This window comes from Neofelis nebulosa, chromosome X (assembly GCF_028018385.1).
Source record: "Neofelis nebulosa isolate mNeoNeb1 chromosome X, mNeoNeb1.pri, whole genome shotgun sequence".
Lineage (NCBI taxonomy): Eukaryota > Metazoa > Chordata > Mammalia > Carnivora > Felidae > Neofelis > Neofelis nebulosa.
Window position 1 is genome coordinate 14,281,512 of NC_080800.1, and position 23,933 is coordinate 14,305,444.

General features: G+C 47.7%; 1 protein-coding gene across 4 annotated transcripts in view; it reads right to left on the reverse strand.

The window, feature by feature from the left end:
* The window catches only part of RAI2 (retinoic acid induced 2), a 59,626-nt gene extending 37,610 nt beyond the window's left edge, over positions 1-22,016 (reverse strand). For 2 of the 4 annotated variants that reach the window (XM_058714689.1, XM_058714687.1), the window contains exon 1: positions 21,211-21,595. The gene's annotated coding sequence lies outside the window, so the exon portion shown is untranslated. Of the gene's footprint in view, positions 1-21,210; positions 21,596-21,797 lie in introns of those variants that run through there. The other 2 variants (XM_058714688.1, XM_058714690.1) reach the window with 2 other exon arrangements.
* Between the last annotated feature and the right edge of the window lie 1,917 nt (positions 22,017-23,933).

Sequence of the window (23,933 nt, forward strand, 5' to 3'; positions counted from 1 at the left end):
GAGTGAGATTGTACAAACCCTTTCTTCCACTGTTCTTGGTTGCCTTAACTTGAAGAACTAAACCCACAGAGTCCGAGTATCCATTGACCACGTGGACCTTCCGCAGCAATAGGTCTCCCCATGTGGCAGACAGTGACACGTGCCTGTTGGTGTGCTCACAGTTGCCCCTTTAGCATCCTACCCTAGAGAGGCACACAAGCATGTTGATCACAGCTCTTTTGTGTTCTAAGGACTGGAAACAACCTAAGCAACAACCGGGAGGCAACTTGTTGATTACTGCAGACGGTTACACACACTATTACCAGTTGTTGCAGAGGATAGCACAGATTGGTGTGTCCTGACATGGAAGTAATGCCCAAGGAAATCATTTAAGGGGAAAAGAACTAATAGTAAATTAATAATAAAAAAAAAATGTGGCGGGAGAGAAATTTTCTATATACAAAGTGAACTAACGTTTGTTGAATGTGTGCATATGTTAAGAACTTACAGAATAAAATTGAGCTCGTACCAATTTTCTGTCATAAGCTTATGGAGGGTTGTTCCTTTCTTTGTTTTAGAAATGTTTCTGTTTTTATTTTTAATATGTTGCTTTTTCCAATCAGAAATATAAGATGAGAGACTAAAATGTTTTTTCTTAGGGTCCATCAATGGCTCCTCACCCATTCTTTTTAAAATCCTGGGTTACAGATGCTCAGAAGCAAGCTAGACCTTGAAGCCAGGGGGATCTGGATGAAACAGTGGGTCCAGCGTTTTCCAGCTGTGGGCCCTGGATATGTGACCACCTTATTGGGTCACCTCTTTTCTTCCATCATCAACAAGCCTCATAGAGGGCCAAGTCAGTTCCAACCTCTGTGTCAACCCTGGAGCCACCATGGTGGACAAAATACTCATTCCCTTCCCACTTGGAGTTCTATCTATAGCTGTAAAATGAGGGTAACTTGGTAAGGCTACTGAACGGATTGTTATTAACATAAACAATTTCTGGCACATAAATGGAGCTTTGAAAGCTGTCCAGCTACTTTTTTTTTTTTTTTAAACATCCAAGGACTATGACTTTGTTAAGGTAGGATAGGCTGCCTAACAAACTGCTTCACACTTGTAATAACTCCCTAATGGATGCCTATTTCTTGCTTATGTAACAGTCTAAGGTGGGGGCTCCAGATCAGGTACTTCCATTTCAGGCAGTGACCCTCCCCAGGCAGAGGAGGCCCTGCAGCCTTCCAAGGTTACCCTGGGACTTTGCTCCATCCCAGACAGCCAGTGCACGAGAAAAGAACCTGGAGGAAAACCTGGAAAGCCTATATGATTGTAGCAGAGGTACACCCATCATTGCCACTCACATCCTATTAGGCAGAACCCAGTCACATGGCCACAGGTAAAAAACTGCAAGGGAAGCTGGGAAATGTAGTCTAGGTGGGTGTCTGGGAAGATGAACAAAACAGGTGTGGGACCAATCAGCAATCGCTGCCACAGTGAATTAGAGGAGGAAACACACCTCAGCGACTATGTGTCTGTGTGTTTATTTGTGTGCAGCCTACAAAAAGCCCAATGTTCAAGGAAGCCTTTGCCCTGGGAAATTGGGAAGCTCTTCTTTGCTGAGCTTTTAGTTTTCTCAAAGAACTCTAAGACATCTTTTTAAACCTTTCTGTTTTACTATCAAGGTTATCCTGCCACCATCTGAGATATTACTAAAAAACAACACCAGCCCCGAGCCCTGACTTTCACAAGATTTGAGATGCTGTCAAAAATAAATGCCAACTCATCAGATTCTGTGTGAAAGAGATGCCAACACACATATAACTCAAACTGAAAGCTGCAGACAGGAGCTTTACTGTGCACACATTGTCACTCCTCCTCTCCTAAGGTATCTGATAAGCCAGCCAGTGGACTTAATCATAGGAACTAAATGGGAATATTTTTTTTTTCCCCTTGAACTGGCCCTTTTCAAAACCAATACTTACGTATCTAGAAGTACGTAAGCTTACAATTATACATTCAGAAGCTTACATTATACATTCAGAAGGCTAGAGGTTTACTTCTATGGTTTGGTTTGCTTTTGCCATCCAGGAGATGGCAGAAAGCCCCCAGGTATGGTAGAGATAAGGCAAGATGTGGACAAAATGATACTACTCATTCATTCATTCATTCGTTCGTTCGTTCAACAAATACATATTGAGTGACTCCTCAGTTACAGCGCTGTGGGTCTTGGGTTCAGGATATCAAGATGCAATGTGCTTTCACTGTATAGTGAGAGAGCCAGCTACACCGATGCACAATTACAGGGCAACAAGGATACACAATTGCAATGCAACAAGAAGCGTGCTGCAGGGGATGGCAGGAGAAGCACAGATTATCAGAAAGCCCACTTGATTCTTTGCCATTTCTGATTTACTTGGCACAGAAGCATAAAGTAACCCATCAGAAACTCTCCTGTACTCATTAGACGACATGACTGGAAATACGAAAAGAAAATGTCCAGGACCCCGAGGGCTCTTTATTTATGCTGTCATTTGAAAGAGAAGCGGGGACAACACTAGTAGCTACAGATCTTGGATCCCTCCTGTGTACCAGGCACCGTGCATACTTGACATTCACCTTGCCGGGCAAGTCTCACCACTGCCCATTTTACAGATGGCATCCCTGACACCCAGAGAGATGAAGACACTTGCCCCATTACTTCATCCTCTGAAGGCCTGGGAATTTGGTCTGTTTGACTCTGAAGACTGGGCACTTCACCTCTCACCGCCTCCCCACGTGGAAATTCAGGGTAAGCAGACCCAGTGGACAGCGGTGGGACCTATGGCTTCATCAGACTTCTCGGAAGAGGCAGCAAAGGAAGGGAGAAAGAAAGAGGTCGGCCTCAGGAGTCAGTCCTCACCTCCTGGAAGTCCTGTGAGGATAAACTCTCACCATTCACTCATTGCTCCGGCAGCATTTACTGAGCAACAGCCAAGTGCCAGGTGCTGTTCTGGGTGCTGGGGAGATGGCAGTGAACAAGACCTGGTAGTGGGGCGTGCGGGGGGGGGGGGGGGACAGTGAGAGAAAGAGGAATAAACATCCTGACAATTTTTGTCACACCTGAGAGGTAATATAGATAGCTTTCCATTCTCGATGTTGATAATTAGAGAAATGTATGTTAACAGAAGTTTGGAGGGGGGAACCAACTTGTGGAACACACCTTCCAAATTCCCGGAGAAGAGAAAGGATGTACGCATAGGCACAAAAGACCCTTAAGGAGAGTAACCAAAGTCATTGATAGTGGTGATCTCTGCGTGGCAGGATTACAGATGATATTTATTCTCTTCTCGTTGCCTTTCTACATTTTCAAATTTTCTAAAATAAGTATGTATTACTTTTATTATCATAGACAAACAAAATTTACTAAAACATTAAAGACAGTAAATAGAACTTCAAAGAACCAGAAGCTTCCTCTCCTGGCATATAGGCAGCCACTGACAAGCGAGCCAGACAGGGCGATGCCTCACTCCAATAGTCACGCTGAGTGATATCTTATTTCAACACCCTGCCTGATTCTTTCAGAATTCGCTCATAGGGGTAGCCACAGGAGGAAACACACACTCATCACTGAGATATTAAGGACTGAATCCTGAAGCTTAATTTTTCATTAGGGCATCGTGCCATTTTGCAATTAAGATAGTTTTTTTTTTTTTTTTGAAAAGTGCTGATGTGTAAAACCTCATTTCCTTCCTTAGCACAACTGGCCGATGGGTTTTATTTTTAATTGATTTCCATGTGTTCCTAAGAGTGGTAGAGAAACTGCACTGGTAAACTGTGTTGCCACGGTGTTCCTGGCGCTGGAAAGGAAACTGCAGCTCTGTGAGAACAATGCTTTGGAAAATCTGTAAAACCCAGTCGAACACACCTAAGGTTTGTACGAAAGGGCAGGCATTACTCACGGCGGCTTTGACAGTGAGAACGGAGACTAGAAAGCCGGCCAGCTCTTCAGTAATGAATGTGCCTGGATGAATTGGCCAGGTCTAATTTAGAAGCCAAGGAAGAATTGTCTAATAATTTAGTCTTGATACAGTGGGTTCATGGCATTATCTTTTTATTCAAAGTGTTTTCTGTATTTTTTGAATAAAACAAGACTCCCACCACCTCCTCCCCCACCAAGTATCAAATCTAGCAATAAAATGCCCTCACTCAAACTAACAGGGTCTGTGAGGGGCTTAGGTTCTTAACATAAGATTCTGTTTCCGGCTAGAAATATTGTTTCAGAAAAAGCAGAAGCAATGATAGAAGGACCACAGGAAACATCTGTGTATACAAACAGGCTAGCTCACTAGGAATAAAAATGCATTATGCATCACGAAGGTCTAAATATTTTTATTAACATAGTTTGTTAAGCAAGAACCAAGAAATAAGGTTCCCTACGAGTCCCCCATCAAATGCTTTCTTCAATACTTCATTTTATTCTTAGGAGAGAAGTAACTCTGAAATCTTATCTTAGATTTTAGCAATGAGTTTTCTATTAAAAGTTATTTCTTTTCCATCTCAGGCTGAGCAAAGCTCTGGGCCAAGGGGGTTAGGGAATTTGTTTCATAAAACTGACAGCTTGGCGAGCATTCAATCACTCGGCACTACACAGCCCAGGAGAACAAATAAGTCCTTTTCTGATGCTGCTCCAGACACATTACGATGTATGTTCCATAGCTTTATTCCCGCACTCGTACTGCTTGCTTCCTGCAGTGAGAAAAGGGGGCAGAAAGCACGTCGAAAGTTTCGACGAAGCCTGTGACGAAGCGAAATTAATCAATCGCGCTCTCATTTGCAAGGTGGAAAAAATCCAGCACGTTGGATATGCTGTGATGATGGTTGTGACTGACCTTCTTTTCCGGAAGGCCAATATGTTCAGGGGACTCTCGGCCATTTTACTGTCCTGTCCTCAATGCTTCTAGACACGTGTCTTTGCAAGATCTGCCAGAGGCTTTCGCGGGCGAGATAAGGCAAGCTTGGTGGCTGCCTTTGGCAGAGGTGACGCCAAGGGCAGGCTACTGGCTCACAGCCTGGGCATCGTCCTGGGCAGCAGAGACCAGCCTGCCCCAAGCCCTGCACCAGCAGGGACCCAGCTCAGAAACTTCCTGTTCAACAGGCCTAATTCAGAGCAGCCAGAGAAAGCAAACCATTAGAAAATTTCTGCCCTCCTCCCTAAAAAAAGTCTCAAGGGCTTTTTTTGGGGGGTACTCCTACAGAAAGCTACGACTGGAAAATTCTGTGTGAGACACGACTAATCCATGTTGTTGAGAGCCAGTGGTTACTGTTGGTGAGGGGTAATGAAAAAGACATGGGGAGGGGGTCTTCTGGGGGCCGGTGTGGCCTCCAACTCCATGGGGTGCTGGTGGCTTGGGTGTGCTGTTTGTGAAAATTCTTCAAGCTGTACACTTAACAGCCCATGTACTTTTCTGTACGTATGTTAGGATTTTAGACAAAAACCTGAAAATAAAACCCTGTAATGGATCACTTTTAGGACTTCTCCCATCCATAGAGCTGGTATAGCTGCCATTAAAAACCGAACATTACCAAGAAAAGAATAAACCATATCCCCTCATTGCTTAAACATTTGGACCTATTTAAAATGTATGTGAAATAAAACACCTTTTTTAAATGCTGATACTATTATTTAAGCTTTTACCCACCATGTCCTTTACGCTTGGGTAAGAATGTGGTGCAGGCAGTTTTGCCATAACTGATAACCATTCCCCATGAAGTGACACAGGAGGGCACAGAGAAATGACAAAGTTCAGTTTCACTCTCGGATTCAGCAGAGGACAGGGTACCGTCGGAGGCTCTTTCCAAAGACCGAAGTCCCACTTGGCACCTTGCTCCCTCCTTCGCTACCTGAGCCGTGTGGCCAGAAGAATCTCATCCTTACTTTTCTTCCCCCTTTCTCTTTTACTTCCCTGCACTGAGCTCGTCCTTATTCCTGCTGCTGCCGCCCCACCGCCGAGAACAGATGCCGATGTGTTTCCCTGTCACTGGTGACACTGGTGTCAGATGAGCGTTGTCACCTCACCCTCTGTGTCTCTCTGAATTTCTGGATGGAGCTGGAGGCTTGCACCGGGACAGGCCTTCACAGGAAAAATCTGTTTCATTAGCTTTCTATTCTAAGCGTGGCTCTGTCCTACCATTTACCACGTGTCGTCTGCTTATTGACTGAGGCTAATTTTGCAAGAGAAATAGTTGTGGTGGGGGTGGGGAAGGGAAGCTTTTGAAGACAAAAAAAAAATGTCATTTGGTTTCAAAAGACTTATGAATAATGGAAGGCTATGGTTCCTTTGCAGATGAAGATCCAAATGGTCTACGGCTACAAATGATTTTGCATTTTGCTGCTCTTCAAAAAAAAAAAAATAAAAGTCTTTTCTAACTACAATGTCAAGGATGTAGGAATGTGTTACGTAAAGAAATGGTTTTGACCACCTAGGACCCAGTTTAAAATATTCCCACATTCGATTAAAGGCCTCTGAGTCCGACATGCTGGTAGGACCAAAGTATTTGTTCACTCACCTGAAATTCACCCGAAATGTCCGGATGAATCCCCAGGATTGGAAGCAGGGAGGGGCTACAAGGAGGATGCAGCACAGGCTAGTTTCCGGGAGAGCAGAATGGAGTTCCCAGGCTCCTATTTTAAAAGAAGCCTTTCATCTGAACCCAGAAAAGTTATCTGAAAAGGCCTGAGATACATTCTTGCCTTTTCATCCCTGAGCTCCCTTTCTGCTCTGTGGTGGCATCGCCATGCTGAGTTCCCAGGCAGGAACTGAGTCTTCGCTGCTTTGGCCCCGACCAGCCCAGCTATCCATGTTACAACACCTTCCCCTGGCAGGTGGACTGACCAACTCATCCTGGTTTGCCCAGGACTGCCCAGGTTTTAAAGCTGAAAGTCTCATGTCTCAGAAACCCTCTCAATCCTGGGAGAACCACGACAGTTGGTCACCCTAGTGGCAGGCCACTAGCCAAATCCCTCTCTTCCAGCGGGGCCCGGTCAAGGCCTAACTGGCAGGATTACCCCATGCCACCCACTGCTTACAAATTCTGGCCTATTTAAAGAGTTTATGAATTTGGAAAGTGTATTTAAAGCCACTGACTGAAGGTACTCCGGCTGGTGACCATGTCTGTCAAGTTTCCCTTTTCTCTCCCCCAGTTTTTGGCCCATTCATCGTTTTCAATACACTCCCTTCAGAGTTTAGGGCTCAGATGATTACATGGGCCAATGCCAAGATTGTCGGCCCACCTGCCTGATTGCAAAGGGAGGGAGAGCCCAGATACCCAATGTCTCCCCTCTCCTGAGTTCCCTGGCCCATCGAGGGGCCTGCATGACAGAAATTAGGGTGTTATCATAATTTACTCTACCTACCAGCCATTACCAAGTCCCATAGTTGGCCTCCTCAAAACTTCTACAATCTAGCCCCTTGCATCTGCCACTATGAGGCTTCAGTTCAAGGTCATTGCTCTCCGTGATCACTGCAACAGAGCCTTTTTGGTCTTCTTTCCATCCTACCCCAGTTGATTCTCCACTAGGACAAAGCACCAAACACAAAGAATAGATACTGTCACTGGCCTCTATGAAACTGTTCAGGATAAAGTCCAAGTTGTTTATCAAGGCTTATAAGACTCATTATGACCTGGGCCCTGCCCACCTTTTCTGCTCATCATCCATAAGCTTCCCTTTTGCCATCTTGGTTTCCTCATCTGCAACTGAAATAGCTGTTTCTAAACATTATCGTGTGATTTAAGTGAAAGCACGTATATAAAATTCCTGGTCAGGCGTTTCAGCTCCATTGTGGATTTGGAGAACCTGAAGTTCTTCACCCCATCCACGGAAGTGGTGAAAAGGCATAGGGCATTTGGCACTGGTCACTATAGAGATGGGACCAGGCAACAGATCTGAAGGAAGGAAAGAAACATCCCATACAGATGGGGGGATGAAGAGCTTCATGTTCTAAATGTCCAAGATGGAGTTGAAGGTAGGTCCAGCTGACTAGAGGAAGGTGGGCCTTACTCCTGATGAGTGGGTGTGTCACCAACAAGAGGGAGGGGGGTGGGGCCCCACTGGAGCTCTCTCGTGGGGAGATGACACAGAGCTGAGTAGACGGAAGTACTCAAAGCACAGGAAGTTGACATTTCACCACCGATTAACAGGGACAGAACCCCTGTAACAGCAGAAATGAGGCCTTGAGTTCATGCCTTTGAAGACTTGCTTTTGGAAACAGATAAACTGGGAGAAATTTGTGTATTTGTACTTTTGTGTGAAACATATCACCAGCATCTGAGAGCCATAGAGCAGGCTGCCAGGAGCAAAGGAGGGCTGGGTTGTTAAACATGCCGATTAAAATGAACTTTAGGAAGTGCTGCTTGGCTCAAGCCACAAAAAAAGACACATGATTCCTGCTCTCCAAACATGAAACGACAACGACAACAACAACAAAACAAAGAGGGGAAAGACAGTGAGAGAACAGAACAGGCTCCCTGGGAGAAAACACAGAAGATCTGTGCACACTTGGACAAAAAGTGATTCCACATTGCTCTTTTATTGTATAAATATTCATAAGAAAAACAGCTTAACAGCTACTTTCATGAGTAAGCTCAGTTACTTCTTGACACCTGTATATGTATATATATATATTTAACAAGAACAACGTTCTCAGCACCAATGAAAGCTAGATCAAGAGTCAAGGTGGCCAACATGACAGTCCCCTTTCTGGGGACCTCCCCGGCCCCCTGGCCACTCACACCCTCTCGAATCCTGCCCCAGGGCAAATGGCCTTTGCCTTCCAAAAGGGACAAGGACTTTAATTAGGATGAAGACACGAGAGTGGGCAGACACAGCTCGTTATCTGTCCACTTCGCCTGCTTCATATTTTTTTCTTTCCTTGTTAACTTTTCTGCCACTGTTTAATTGCAGAGAACAGCAGATCGGACAACAAATAGGCGTCTTTGTGCAGACTTGCCTTACATCACCAGGGCGGTCAGGCAATTCCCAGAGACCGTGCCTCTTTCTTCACCCCGCCTGGTTCTCCATCCCCTCTCCCAAGGAGCTCCAAATTAAAATGAATGCATGCCAGAACAATTGCCAAGGGAGTGACCAAAGCTAACTGTGGCCCAAATAAAGCTGGGGCTGGTAGAGGGCCTGGCCTCCAGGACAGCAGCAAGAAGAAAGCTTCTCCCAGCTGAGCTGAGCCAGCGACCACTGCTCTCTGTGTACCAGAAGGGAACAGCTGAATCTCAGGCTACACCACTTTAAGATGCAGGAATTAGTCCCTAAGCCCAGGTAGATAATGTTCAACCAAAGGCCCTGGCACCTGGGCACTTGTTAGAGCTGCAAATTCTTGGGCCTCACTCCCAACCTGCTCAGGGGGTTGGTGCCAGGGATCTGTAGTTTAACAAGCTGTCCAGGTGATCCGAATGCACACTGACCCTTGAGAACCGCTGGTCCACAGGTCTCTGAGAAAGGGAGAGACTGTGCTGGGCTGGGAGGGCATTACAGGAAAGCTGGGATCAGAAGGGCACCGTGAAATCAGCATGTTCTAGTGCTGCGCTGTCCAATACGGTAGCCACTAGCTCCATGTAGCAATTTACATTTTAACATTTAAAAAGAAAGATAAATATTCATAATCTCACTTAAGTGTGGAATTAACAAAAGCCAAACTGATAGTAACAGAGAGTAGAATGGTGGTTACCAGAGGCTCAGGTGTGGGGGGAAAGAGGCAATTTAAAGAAAAAGAAAAAGAAAAAGAAAAAGAAAAAGAAAAAGAAAAAGAAAAAGAAAAAGAAAAAGAAAAAGAAAAAGAAAAAAGAACGCAGAATGGTGGTTGCCAGGGACTGGGAGGAGGGGTCCCAGGTAGTTAGTGTTTAACGGGTACAGTGAATCGGTTTTCAAGATGAAAGAGTTCTGGTGACGGATGGTGGTGAGAGCCACACAACAATATGAATGTACTTAATACCACTGAGTTGTACACTTCAAATGCTTAAGAAAAAATTAAAAATAAAATTAGTTAAGAATAAAATTTACAAGTCAGGTCTCAGCCACACTAGTCACATTTCTAGTGCTCAATAGCAACTTGTGGCTAGTGGCTACCATATTGGATAGCCAATCCATCATATAGTACATTTCCAGTGTAGAATGGAAGTTCTATTGAACCAGGCTGTATAGAAGCCCCGTTCCACCTCCTATGGGTTGTGTGACCTTGTGTAAGTTACTAACCCTTTCTGAGCCCCGATTCCTCCTTTATGAATTGAAACTCATAGTACCCACTCACATCACTAAGGCTGTTATGAAGCTGGAAATAAAATAGTAAGTGTAAATCACCTGGGACAACTGTCCAGTCTGTAGCAGAAGCCTGATAAATGACAGGTAATATTGTTGCTACTATGATTTTATCAGTGGCCATTAGAGATATCTTCTCGTGGAAGGGACAGTCTGCATTGGCTAGGACAGATTCTTTCCACTGTGTTTCAATTGCAAATTTCAGAACTTCCGTAAGTGGCTCTGTTTTCAGTAGGACCAGTCAGCAGTACCATGTCGAATCAATACCAATTTGTTGGCAGGCCAGAAACGTGGCACCCTCATCCGGAAGCAGTATGTACAATCCTTGTAAGAAGGCTATAATTCATGAAGCCAGAGAGCCTCATTTTCTGTGGGGCTTGCTTGCTTGCTTTGAGCCTGCCTCCTCCCTCCCTCCCTCTCTCCCTCCCTTCTTCCCTCCCTCCCTTCCTTCCTCCCTTCCTCCCTCCCTCCCTTCCTCCCTCCCTCCCTCCCTCCCTCCCTCCCTTCCTTCCTTCCTTCCTTCCTTCCTTCCTTCCTTCCTTCCTTCCTTCCTTCCTTCCTTCCAGGTATGAATGTCACAATCCCTGGGATGGTCCATTACATTAGACTCAAGGCTTCAGTGTTCTTCATCTAGAAAGACGCCTAAGAGATCTTGCAACCTTCTTGCAAATCTCCCCCCATATGAGAAAGCAAAAGCCAGAGCAACTGTACAACCCAGAGACATCCTCCCTACTGAAGGCCAGTCACGAGGGGGAGAACGGATAGGGAAAATGGGAAGAGGGCTCCATATGGGAGTTTTATTCTAACTCATTAGGAAATTGAGAGTCACTGAATGTTCTTGAGCTGGGGGGTGATGAGGTTAGAGAGATGCTTTATTGAGAGGAATATTAGCTGAGGGAGCAAGGACAGGAGTAGAGCAGACCAGCAAGGAGATCAGGGCCACACCTGGGTGAGCCCTGCTGAGGCCTGGCTCTGGGAGCAGTGGGCAGGGCTGAGGAGAGGAGGAAGGTGGGTGGAGCCCATGTGAGCTGGCAACAGAGTCGAAAACAGAATCACGGATAAAAGGTCCAGGCTCTCAGAGTTCAGGCTGCACGCTCAGACATTATGTCCAAGAGGCCAGTTTTCCCTTTCAAACTCCTCTGGAGATGCGATCCCGTTCTTCAAGTGGGCTGGGGACAAAGCCAGCTCTCTGGCGGTGGGTCAGAAGAGTGGGGTGAGGGAACTCAGAGCAGGACCCTTGCTCAGGGTGGCTTTTCTGGCTTAGGAATCATAACAATGGCTCCCCTTCACAATTCACTTAGGCCTCCTGGGTGAATCCCACACTTTCTAATGTTCTGGATGAGGAACGCTGACAAAAAAAATGGAGACTCCAACTTCTGACTTTGCCAGAAAAGATGTTAAACTGCAAATGCCAGGTACTACCTTGATCATTCAGAAAAGAGACATTAACACCCTGAAAAGCAGGAAAGGCCATTTTAGAATAAAAGGCAGGTCTGTGAAATGGAAAAGGTTTAGCTTTAAAAAAGAAATGCACTACATTCTCACATTTCCTCCATTTCACTGTGAATGGGTAGAAATTTTGTCCCATGCCTGGTCTGTGGGGACCACCGGTTTATGTGACGTTCCAAAATGCTTCCCTGTGTGGCTTGGGCTGTCAAGAATTAGTCTGGATGACCCCAAACCCAGCTGCACAGCTCCTAAAAGCAAAAACAAAGCTTGAGGTTTCTTGGTGTGGGTGTGTCCAGCATGGAAAGGCAGGGCAGAATCAGCCTTTGTTGCCTTCTTAAAATGCCAGTGATAAGCCACAAAGGATCCTAGAACAAATGGTATCAGATTGATATTTTCACATTCAATAATTTCATATTTAGTCTAGCGGGTTAGTGATTTTTTTTCATAAAAGGAAATTGCAGCCAGAGCTAATTGCTCAATCTGAAATGTATCTGGACATTGTTTAGATGTTGGAAAGGAAACAGTGATGTTGGAGAGATTTTAGTAAAAAGAAGGGCATTAATTTAGAAAAAAGGCAAATGTAAATTAGTATAAAATGTAGCCCCATATGATTTTCAAAGCTCTGCTATGTATACAGCCAAAGAGAGAGCACCCCTATTTTGAGCTTTCCTTGATATTTTTCTTGTTTCTAAAATGCAAAAGGAAATTCATCGGCACAGGCTCAATCCATTCCCAGCCATTGATCTGTTGGCCAATCAATGATCGCTGTAATCTGAAAAAAATAACACCAGTTTCTATGAACCTTTCCAAGTGAGGCCGTGTTCAGCTAAGCTTAATAAAGAGAAAACCAGCAAGCACCATCTGGAAAACACTCTTCCGGAGCCGCACAAGATAGTGGCAGCCTTTGCCCAACCTGCTATAAATAAGTGTCTCAGGAAAAAAAAAAAAAAAAAAAAACACCCCATTTTCAAATCTGTTTCTACTTAATACAGCTGCAATAGAGTTTATTTAGCTTTTCCCTATAGCAGGAAGACTGTTTGCATTTTTATGACAAGGGTCTAAATGTTTTTCACAGCCATCGCCATTGCCATTATTTTGAGGAACAACATACCACTTGGACCTGTCTGTTTGCTTCTGCAGCACACAGCAGTGGCCCCGGTGGCCTCTGCGCCACGAAACTGGCCTCCAAAGCCCAGATTGATGATCCTGTTTCCTCTCCCAGAGCTGCAGTCATCACCCGAATCCTGGCCTGTGAGGGCCTGGCTGCTTAGAATGACCAAGCGTCACGTGCTGCCTGGGCCTGGCACGCTGTGGCTGCCTGCCAAGCTCACTGCCTCTTCCTTCAAGACGACGGGGAAGAATCACATTGGTCTTCGCGTGAGGCTACAGCTCACCGACGAAGGTGTCCTGGTGGCCTGGCCAACCCCTCCATGCCCAGCTTGTCCAGCTCTCCTCACCGGCGGAGCCTGACACTCTGAGCTCCTTCAGACACTCTTCGGGAGGTCAGCCTACCTCGGATGGCGGCAAAACGAAGTGGCCCCCGCTGACTGCACCGAGCACCTGCCTCTGTCCTCGAGCACCCCAAAACACCCATCCCACTTCAAAGACGGGCCGGGTAGGGCTGGCCTCGGGACACTTTGCTGTGTAATGAGTGACCCACCTCTCTGTTCTCCCTCTGTTCTCGCTCACCCCGTTTCCACGCTTTACCCCCCTGACGCCTTCCCTGAGAATGCAGGACCCTCCTTTCTCGCCTTTCAAGGGAACCTCAGAAAGAAGATGGCTAAGGGCTGGTCCCGGCAGCAGCATTTCATTTGTCGCTGCCGACTGCAGGCATTACCAGCTTCGAGCTGCCTGAAGGAGCTCTGCTGACATTCTCTTTCCCGAGCGGAACTGGTGCAAGGAAACAAATGTGTGCGAGAGGGAGAAAATTGGGAGGAACTGTGAGCACCACCTAAATTGGAACGTCCCATAATTTTGAAAAATGCCCCATCTACCCACCACGGACCTTCTCTCTCAACAGTACTGGAAAACAGAAATTAGTGGCGGGTAAAGGGCTGCCACAACCTGAAATGAGTCTATTACAGTGTTCGGCGCGTAGCTCTCCCAAGTACACTAAAGGGCTAAATTAATTGGCTCAGGCTTCAGATGCTACAGGAGAAATGACAGTGAAGAGGGGGGCGGGTAGAGGAAGACGCCTGGTGGCTTTGAAGGCAATGCCTGGAATCAGGTGCATATGAAAAAGAAATTAGGGAGGAATAAACCTACTCTCTTTCTGAAAAACCAGCAAAGCCGTTAGTTATTACAACGTGCCCCCCAATTAATTACCTATGCCTTATTCGGTCGCCTGCCTTAAAAAAATCTTGGTGCTTATACAATCTTACAGACTCATCCACCAACCTGGGAATTAAGTCAGGCACATGACCCACTTCCAACTGTTAATTAATCGCCCCCATGAACAGTATATGTAAAAGTCAGAAGGATAAATTGCATCTTTTATTATTTCAAATTGAATTTGCCAAAACCCACAAATTACTTATTAAACCTTGGTCTAGACCAGTGTTTCCCAACCAGGGGCAATTCTGTCCCCGAGAGGACATTTGGCAAGGTCTGGAGATATTTTTGGTTGTCACGACTGTGGTGGGAGGGAACGATGCTACAGGCATCTAGTGGGAGACTGCTAAAATCCTACGGTGTGCAGCCCTCCCCCGCCCCCAACAAAGACGAATCTGGCCTCAAATGTCAATAGTGCCCCGGTGGAGACACCGTGCTCTAGACAAAGCCAAATATGCTTACCTTTAATATTCTTATCTTTGGCCGTCATCAAAGAGAGAAGACATCGTTTTCTTTGAAATCTAAGGTTGGCTTACGTGTTAGCTAAGGATGTACTTATTCCTTTCCAAATAAATGCCATAGGTTCTCAGTCTGAACGCAGGAACATTAAAGAAATACCGTGATGATGGCAGGGGTGCATTTTAAATGCATATTTCATCAGTGAAAATGGATGGAAATTAATATCCCATAAAATAAAATGATGATCTAGTTATGTTCCATACAAAACCAAAATCAATACCTTGTATCTCACTTAACCTGCAATTAGAGTTTTTAAAACGCTAAAACAAGGAAATGCCATTCTTTTCCATTTCTTGCTAGCTGGGTACATATTTCTGAACATGAGGCATAGAAAACAAACAAGCAGACAAAAACACCTTTTTTTTAAGGCAGATTTTTCCAGGGCATAAAAAGCTTCCGGAATCATTCCGTTTTTATTTACTGTAGATTCAATCATTCTTTAGTGAGCAAAACATGCAGCCCATTCTCTCGGTCATGCCTGCCTGGCTTTCCAAATGCCCTCAAAACTGGGATGATGAATCATACACTTTGGCCCCACTGTGTCAATTAATAGTAAGCAAAGAATCCCACACAGCCAAGACAGGACGTTCTGCCTGATGTTTGTGCATATGTGGGAGGGTGGGGTTGGGGGTGGGAGTCCTTCGCCAATTGTTTCCAGAGGGTCTTAAGAGCAGGTGTTGAGAGTCTATAAAATTCCTTTAGTTCTAGAATATTCTGTGTGGCTGTACCGTGCCCCTAGCATGGGGGTGGGCTTTGGTCAGGAAAAATGCACGTTCCTAGAGTCAGCCTAGAGCTTCTAAACTATGAAGGAAATAATGGCTGACAGCTATACCATTTCGACCCTTCCAGGCCACGGTTCCTTTCTCTGAATTATCAGGCAAAAGTGGCCATACACACAAAGGCAAAAATAACAACAATGACAAAAACCGCCCCAACACACCCAGTCTTGGCTGCCAGTGAGGCCCGAATCTGCTGCTGAAAAAGAACAGTTGCTACAGTGCAGCTGGAGGAGCTTTTCCAGGGAACTGGTAATACCCTGGCTGTTAATGAATTATTTTTCGCCAGAATGTCGGATTCTTCCTGTGCTCCAGTAAACAGTCTGCTTCTGCCATGGGAAACAAAACCAGCTCCTTCCGAGGAGCTCAAGGAGGTCAGCCAAGGGTCCCCTGTGGGGGCAGCCCCCTCAGGAGCCAGAGCCACAGGCGCCTGACCTATAAATCACCACAGCCCCAAGTTCATTATTCCAGCCCTTTCCATCTACTCGAGCCATGCCCAGCGCTCCACAGAAGGGCCCAGGAAGACTACAATGCCAGCCGTGACCCTTCCCCCATCTCCAGGAACTGTGTCTTGCTCAGGTTTCCTCATCTGCCGCACCACGGCATGTGAGAGCGGGCTTCCTTGCGTTGACTCTTTCTCACGGAAACCGTATTTATTTCCTTGCTCTTGTTTTGATCAAGCTGTCAGGAAATAACTATGTGCATCCTCTCTTATCCTTTCCCTTCTTTAAGACTGGCTCCAGCCCCAAACAAGCCACTCTCCCCATTAGGGTGTCTACTTGGGACACTATTCTCCAAGCACAAATCCCCAGGAAGGATATTATTAGACCAGGTGTCAAGGAAATCAACTGCCCAGGCAAGACACGGCTCCCCAGTGGACAAGTACACCAGCCTGAGGTGGGGAGAGGTGGAGGAGAGGAGAGGAAAGGGGTCATTTTGTTCAAGCCATCCTTGTCCGTTCCCATCCCCCATCTTGCTCTCTCATCTCCATTGAGTTTCAGGAGCCCACATTCCTCAGGAGAACTTGGCTGAGCAAGCATGCTCAGGGATAGACTTGATCGTGCAACCCCCCCCGCCCCCGCCCCAAGGACTCCTTAGCCACGGAAAATCAAAGTGGCCTGACGCCAGGCTGTTGTGGCTACTGAGTCAGCCCATGCCTCCCATCTGCCACGGAGACACAGGGTATTTATGTCCCTAAAATACCTGGAGGTACTATGAGGCTGAAGACACAGGTTGCTGGTTAGTCTGCTCTAAAGAGCACTGCCTAATAGAAATACATACGTCATTTAAAAATTTGTGGTAGGTACAGGGGCACGTGGGTGGCTCAGTCGGTTAAGCTGTCCGACTCCTGATTTTTGTTCAGATCATGATCCTACGGATCATAAGTTCGAGCCCCTGATTGGGCTCTGTGCTGACAATGTGAAGCCTGCTTGGGATTCTCTCTCTCCCTGTCTGCCCCTCCCCACTCATTCTCTCTCTCTCTCTCAAAATAAATAAACTTAAAAAAATTTTGTTTAAGTTTCTGGTAGGTACATTAAAAAAGATTAAAAGAAACAGGTGACACTCATTTTAATACTATAGCTTATTTGACCAACATATTCAAAATACTATCATTGTGCCATGTAATCGACATAAAATTGTTAATGGGCTATCTTGCATCCTTTGTTTTTTGTACTAAGTCTTGGAAATCCCACGCATATTTTATCCTTATAGCACATCCTGCTTTGGACTAGCCACCTTGTGACTGCTTAATAGCCACATGTGACTAGTGGCTACTATATGGGATGGTGCAGATACAGAACATTTCCTTCATCATAAACAGTTCTCATAGACAGTGCAGTGCCGAGAGACCAAAAAGCTGTGGGAAGAAAGAGTGACGGGTGAGTGCAGGGTGAGCCATCAAGTTATTGGAGCAAAGAATTACAGTGAAAATGGGAATCGTAAGGATTGGGATATTCTGGAAGCCCACCTCCACGTCTAAGGGGAGATTAAAACAGGCTTTTATGAGAGGCTCGGGGCCCATGCATACATCATGGGGAGGCCGCTCCACAGCAGTGAGAAGGCCGGCAAGTATAATCACTACTCAAGGCATCTGCCGCTTGAGCCGCCTCCATATTAGCTCTTCTGATCTGTTTATGGCAGGGGCTGGGACAGAAGATCACCAAAGTCACGTACGATCTTTCAATAACAATTCTGGGTTCGCAATCTAATTTGGTGAAGCAGATAAAGAAACATGATCAAATTACGTGTGCCTGTGTTTGTGCGTGTATGTGTGTTTGCGTGTGTGTTCCTGGCTGGAGAGGGAAGGAGGGTCATGTGCAAAACCCAGAAGTACGAATGTGACCACCAAAATCACCTGCTCACCAGCTGCCATCAGAGCACAGGAGAGCGGTAGACTTAAGAAGCTCATGAAACATTTTGAGCCACAAAGGAGACGCCTGGAAAGAATGAGATGATGGGCATCCGGGCAGACAAACAGGTGGGAGGGAGAAGCGGTAATCAGAGGCATTCTCCAAAGACAAGAGCTGCCAACTCTATAGCAAAGATGTCACCCTGTTCCCCAAATCAAGCTTAATTCAAAATCCCACGCAGGCTTTTGTGCAGGGGAGAGTGCAATTAGCCATCTTTCCCTCTGCTCGAGTGTCTCATTCTCGGAGGTCCCCCTCATATTCTGATTAGGGAGGCGCAGAATCATATCTGGATTCAAATTCTGGCTCTCCCAGTGGCTCCAGAGTTTCTGCAGAGGGGTTAAAGGCTACCATCTGGTTGGAAAGGAGCTAAGGGACTTGCTTACCTAATTCAATTGCATAGCAAGACCTCATCTCACTTTTACTGAGAATTTATTTATTTGAGACGTTCAGAGTCAGAAATCCCTCATGCATCCTTTGGTCCTACCATGGACTTCAGGCTAAATTATTTAAGCTGTCTTAGCCTCACTTTCCTCATCTATAAAATGGGAATTATCTTTGCCCATGTCACAAGAACTTGTCATCTTGGACCTACCCCAGGCTAGAAATGGAGCATGACACCAGGAACTCCAAGTCCCCAGAGAAACATAAAAATCTCTGCATTTGTCCCTGCTGAGTCTCCCTTGACAATGACTTACAGCTGCCTCCCCACCACCATCCACTCCATCAGCTCCATCATTTCATCACTCAACTCTTATTCATTCACCAACGGTTGGGCGTTGGGGATTCCAAAAGGAAGAGGCAGTCTTTCCATCTGAAATAGTTTGGGACTATTTGGGGTCTATCTGCTTGGCTATGAGCATGTGCCCTGGGTTGACTGGGCTGCCTCACTGGTAGGCTCCCTGCCCCCAAGTTAGGTACCATACGTTGTGAATGCATAGGGGCTGAGGGCCCTGGCCTTAGGGAGAAAAAAAATAAGAGACAGAGGGGTTAGAGGGACACGTAGCCCCTTTAACTCATAACCGCCAAAGTCTGGAATCAGACACGCGACTGGAAATTTCTCTGAGCCTCAGATTCCTTATCTGTAAAATAATGCCTCCATCACATCATGGTTTCCCACATGTCAAGTGTTTGGCAGACAGAGAGTAGCAACAAATGTTAATTCCTTTCCTAATTTATTTCCCTCCAATACCCTCCTCCCCCCAAATCTAAGATTAGGGAAGGAGCCAGAGAATAGACACTTGCTATTTTCTTACCGGAGATTGGGAGCACACTGTGTGTGGACACTGCCATATACAGAATACCTCCGTTCAGGATCAAGTAGAGTTGGGGAGGCCGGTCCTATTTAGTCGTTGGGTCACTGTAGCTAAGAGCTGTATCTGTTCCCCTGGTGCTATAGCACTCCCAGCAACACCTCATCACACACCTCTGGATTTTTCTTTTTCTTTCTAGCCTTTCAGAGGCCCTGTCTCAGAGGCTCTGTTTTCTGGCTACAAGACCTTTTATTTATTTTATGGTTCTTACCCAACTGCCCACCAACCAAGTTCTTACACTGGCAACTAGCATCACCTGGAAAGCTGTGTTCTCATTTTTTCCTGAGATGGGCAGGTTTTCCCTGGGGCCAAACCTCACAGCTGGAAGTCTGGTGCTTCTTTGCATGACAAAGGACTCCGCGGGGGGGGGGGGGGTGGGTGGGGGGGGAGGCACTCCCCCCCCACCCCCCCCCCCCCCCCCCGCCCCCGCAAACGTCCCATGGCTGGTGCCAAAGCCGCCAATACCCTAAGTTCCAGTCTGACTTGGCTCACCGTGCCTGGGCCGCGTTGGAATGCCTCTAGTGGGAATCAGTCGGGATGACACTCAAGTGGTCATTCGTAGGATATTTATGGGGTCTGTGGATTCAGGGGTGGGTGGGTGGCCTCTCGGGGCTTCTAAGGGGCAGATGAACTGGGATGTCACCCGGTTTATGATTCTGTGCCCTCCAGCCCACCCCCGACTTCTGAAAGTGGCACAGCTCCCCATGTTCCTCTTGAGAAGAAAATGCAAAGGACAAAACAGCGAGAGGGGGCATAATGCTGCCTGGTGAGCAGCTCCCATGCCCGAGCCTCCCCACTAGCCTCCTCCCACACTGCCACCCCTCCACCGTGACAAAAGCACATCACAACACATTTTCTAAGTTATCTTAAGTCTCTTGGTCAATCAACAAACGATTCTGAAGACTCAAAAGGAGGAAGAGAGACATCTAGACAACGGTGGGAAAGATTCCTGGGGAAAAGCAGAGAAAACCTTGCATGATGTATGCAAGGCTAAGAATTGTTTTCTCCCTGCTGGCTGCTTTTCTCTCTGTTCTAAAGAGAAGCATCCGAAATCGGCTAAATAAAGGGATCACACCAGAGGATGAGAGATAATGCTAAATCAACAAAAACAAAGACCCAAATGAAACAGAGCGAGCCATGAGAATCTGCGGCTATCAAAACTTTGTTTGGCCGTATCTATTTATCATCGCTGCACACCCGGGCTCTGCGGAATATCATTCTGTTGATGTCACTTATCCTCAGCAAAATATTTACACATCCTTAAAAACGCCAGATGAGGGGGGCCGGCCGGCGCGCTGCCGCAAGGCGCCCCTGAAGCCGGATCGCCCACGGCTGGGCAGACCATGAGATGGGGGCACGATGGGGTTGGCTCCAACGGGCACAGGTAAGAGCTACCGACAGTTCCCGGAACTCAGCCACCCAGGAGCTGCGCTCTGCCCTGCCCACCTCTCCCCTACCTGACTCTGCAAGAAGCAGCCACATCCCTGATATGGTGTCAGCGCCTCCTCCCCACCCCCCCACCCCCCCGCCCTCGCCTTTCTCATTGATTAAGTTCTCAAACCATTGTTAAAAGCCGGGTTGCTTTTCCCTGGAAAACTGGGCTGAATTCATTAAGCTTCCCCCTGCCACAAAAGGAATATTCATAAAAGTTTGGCAGGCAGAAAGGGAGGCTGACTGCATGCCATGGGGTGGGTGACAATTCGCTCTTCCAAAGCCACCTTCTTCTTCCATGCCCCATCCCTCTCTCCATCCATCCGTCGTGCCCCAAACCTACTCCAGGGACTTGTGATAGGGAAACACAAAGCAGCAGCTGTTTGGCAACATTTCTACCCCTCGCCGGCAACTGTGGTGGGATGCCATTTCCCCACCCAGGCGGAGCTTATGCTGAACAATAGTCGGGCTTTAAACGGCAAACAAGCAAACACACAGAGCACAACCTCAACCCCGAAAAAGCCAACACGGAGAGAAGCGGTAACTCCCTCCGCAGCAAAAGGCGCCGCCGAAACGCACGCAAAAATGCTGCGAGAACGCTGCTCGGTGCCTAACATGGCAGAAAGCCCGAGCCGGTGCGGCCACCCCGGGTCTGGGCATTGGGGGGTTCGAAGGCTCCCGGGGCGCCGACGCACACTCACCCGGCTTCGGGAGGATGCGGGGCTGGCCGAACGTCACAAAGACAAGCCCAGCGCGATCTGGCAAAACCCAACTTTCCACCCGGCTCGCCAGGGCCGCCAGATACGTCAACAGAATCCATCTTTCGAAGGGCCTGGAAGGCGCCGGGTTTTCCGGGCCGGGGCAGAGCGGCAGAGCCCAGAGGCGGCCCGGTGCGGTGCCCGGGAGCGGAGTCCGCCGCGCGCCGCCCTCTGTGCCGGGTGCCAGCGCTGGTGGCGGCCCGAAACCCACTTCGGGGCCCCCGCCCCGCCGGCCGGCGCCGCCTCTCCGGCCCCGCCAGCCAGTGCGCGGCGCCGGGAGCAGGAGCGGGGCCCGGGGACGCCGCACGGGTGGCGGCCTCGGCCCGCGCGTCCCCGCCCCCGCCCGGCCCTCCCAGCTGGCCCCGGCCTCCGGGCGCCGTCCTGCCCACGGGAGCAGGCCCCTCCCCGGGCGCCGGGCCCCGCCAGGCTCGCCCAGCCCGACGCGCCCCCTGCGTCCCGGTGGCAGGTCCGCACGGGGAAGGCGGGGGAGGGGGACCCCGGCCCGCGCTGGGGGGCACCGCGGTGGCTACCTCGCGATCGCGGCCGCCGCCTCCAGGAAGCCACGGGGTGGTCGCGGGTGTGGGAACTCTCCGGTCTGGCCTCGCCGCCCGCCGCCTGAAGGGGGTGCGCAGCGGTGGGAGCCGCCGTCGCCGCTGTCACCGAGCCGCTGTCGCCGCCGCTGCCGGTCGTGCGTGAGTGTGTGTGCGCCTGTGTCCGGACGAGTGTGTGTCTGCGTGCGGCGCCCGGCCTTTACTATATACACCAAGGGGTGGGAGGAGGCGGGGAAGGGGAGGGCTTGGGGGAGGTGGCGGAGGAGGGGGAGCAGGAGGGGGGCGAGAGGGTACCCAAGGAGGAGGCGGCGGCGAAGGAGGGACAGGTGATCTCGCCCACGGGGAGGGCGTGGCTGTGGGCGGCGCAGGGTGGCAGGAGGAAGGGTCGCCCGAGGCGCGGGCCAGGGGAGGGGGAGATGGACACCGAGGAGGGCCGGCAGAGCGGGGATCCTGCTGCCAACTGGCGGGCTGGGGACCATTCCAGACCCCACGATGAAGAGGAGCCAGAACGGAGCCCAGAAGAGAGGAAGTGGCTGGCTGATGGAGGCGGGAGAGGTGGGGAGGGCCCAGTGACCACCCCCTAAAATGCCAGGGTGATACACGTAGAAGATCCTTCTCACAAGGTGTGAGATTATGAAAGACGAAATGAGCCCACGGACACAATCTAATTTCCACAAACTTGCCTGAGAGATGATTTATTAATCTAACATTTCTTGAACACCTGGTGTTTGCCAGACACCGGGGCTGAGACCTGGAGTTAGAGACTATTGACTACCCGGCTGCTAAACAGTAAATAAGTAATAGATGTTAGTAGTACTAGTGATGATTTCAAAACAAAATAAAAAACCTAAATCCTGTAAATGTTTTAAGAGAGCAAAGGAAGCAACTACACTGCTTTAATTAATCCCTAAAGATGTAAAGATTTTTTTCTGGAAATCAAAACAGGATGAAGACATTTGAGAGAGAATGGCAGAACTTAAGTTACTTTAATCAGAGAAGAGAGCGTCTGAATCTAGCTATCCTTTGCACATTCAATCCTCCACCCCAACACTGTGACTCGTAACCACAACTTCCCTCTTGTAGAATTTGAGGTGGCCACACAGAGTGTGAAAGACAGAGAGAGCAGCCTGGCAAGTTTACAATTAGCAAGGGAACCTGAACTTGTGTTGGAGAGGTTCTATTCTAACCTTGTAGTGTTGCAAGCATAATGTAATAGAAACCAGGGCCACATAATGCCATATTATTCTGAGGGTACTTTTGCCTTTACTGGATTCCCTCTTCCATTAAAAAAAAAAAAAAAACAAAAACAAAAACACAAAAACCTAAAAGTTCTATTTTACAATTGCTTTGGTAAAAAGACAAATATATTGATATTATATATTAATACATTTTCTTCAACCTAGAAGATCAATTTTTCTTCTGATTTCAAAAGAAATGAAACCATTTCTGTGGGCTCCTAAAAGTACTGTGGGCCCCAGGCTCTGTGCCCACTGCTGGTAACAAAGAATTAGACCCTGTTGGTACCATTCCTTGATAATGAATTCCCTCTTTTGAAAAAAAAAAAAAAAAGAGTTAAATTAAAAAATACTGAGCTGACACAGACACAGAAAGACACACAATACAACTTTAAGAACTGATAATAATGAATCGGGGCACCTGGGTGGCTCAACCGGTTGAGTGTCTGACTTCAGCTCAGGTGATGATCTCCTGGTTTGGGAGTTCAAGCCCCACAGTGGGCTTGCTGCTGTCAGCCTGTCAGGACAGAGCCTGCTTTGGATCCTCTGTCCCTCTCTCTCTGCCCCTCCCCTGCTTGTACTCTCCCCAAAATAAAAAATATATATATTTTAAAAAAGAACTGATAATAATGAATATCAACAGAAAGTACCAGTTCCTACTCGTTTCAGTCAGGCTCTTGGGGCCTTAAATCAACTTGAAGTCATTAATGATACCTGTGGAAATATCTGTCTGTGAATGTGTCTTCAACCATTTTAGTAACCAAAGACTTCCTCTAGAGATCTCAGAACTGTTCTGAATCCTTGGATCAGGTATGTGAGGTCTCTGTTGCCAGGACCTAGCCTGAATACAACTAAAGACACAGCTGGGCAATTATAATTG